Source organism: Mandrillus leucophaeus, unplaced genomic scaffold (genome assembly GCF_000951045.1).
Source record: "Mandrillus leucophaeus isolate KB7577 unplaced genomic scaffold, Mleu.le_1.0 Scaffold1886, whole genome shotgun sequence".
Classification (NCBI taxonomy): Eukaryota; Metazoa; Chordata; class Mammalia; order Primates; family Cercopithecidae; genus Mandrillus; species Mandrillus leucophaeus.
In genome coordinates, this window is record NW_012101905.1 from 26,442 (window position 1) to 27,504 (window position 1,063).

Consider the following 1,063-nt stretch of genomic DNA (forward strand, 5'->3'; position numbering starts at 1 on the left):
GGTTGCAGTGAGCCGAGATTGCACCACTGCACTCCAGCCAGGTCAACAGAGCAAGACTCTGTCTCAAAAAATAAATAAATAAATAAATAAATAAATAAATAAGGAAGTTAATGGTCTGGCTTAAGACCACTAATAAGTAGTTAACACTTGTATAACATTTTGCAATGTAGGACGCATTTTCATCTTTCACCTCTTTTGGTCTTCACCAACAGTGTTTCCATTTTACAGATGAGGAGACTGAGATTCGGAAGTGGCTTGCCCAAGGTTTCACCGTGACTGACAAAGCTGGGCCTAAAAGCCAAGCATTTGGATGCCTCCCTGCTCCCACTGTCTCAGATGAACTGCATCTGCCCCAGGGTTGTCTGGGGAAACAAACAGGTGGTTGTGCTTCTATCTTAATAAGCATGAAATGCCTCTTCCACCACCGCTCACCACAGGATTTCATGTGTCCTTGTATTTACAGATAAGGCAGTCAAGAGGGCAATGGGGATTTATTGGAGGGTACGTATGTGGATGTGCCCTGGAAAAACATATCATTATACTTATGGATTTATGTCATTGGGAAGAAATGTCATAATGTCATTATCACTCATCATGTCATTATGGTCATAAGGTCATTATTCATCCCTTCCTAGAATCTTCCAAACCTCTGGTGATTTCACAAGGGAAGGGCGGGAACTCTGTTCCTCTTGGTGGCTACAGTCATTGGATCTCTAATTCCTGGAGTCTATGTCAAAGGAGACCCGCCCTCAGCCAGGTTCTGAGCAGCAAGACCGAATGGCACAGGGGACAGCTTTTGCCATGGGGCACGGAGGGTTCGATGAGGGCTCCAGGGGCCTCAGGTCACAGAGGAAAATGCTGTTCTGAACTCTATGGCCCACACAGAAGATGTCACATGGTCTCTGTAACTTTCTTTCCATCATAGGAACAGTGACAACAACTAACACACAGCACCTCCCACATGCTAGGCTTCCTACAATCTCCTTTAATCCTCTTGATAACTCTGTGATGTAGCTGCTATTATTATGGCCTTTTTTTTTTTTTTTTTTTTGGAGACACAGCC

The 1,063-nt window shown here is 44.2% G+C and overlaps 1 protein-coding gene across 1 annotated transcript in view; it reads right to left on the bottom strand.

Annotated features, from left to right (window-relative positions):
• LOC105538265 (chymotrypsin-like elastase family member 2A) overlaps positions 1-1,063 on the bottom strand; it is a gene marked incomplete at both ends in the record, with an annotated part of 3,558 nt that overhangs the window by 1,148 nt on the left and 1,347 nt on the right. The window lies entirely within an intron of this gene.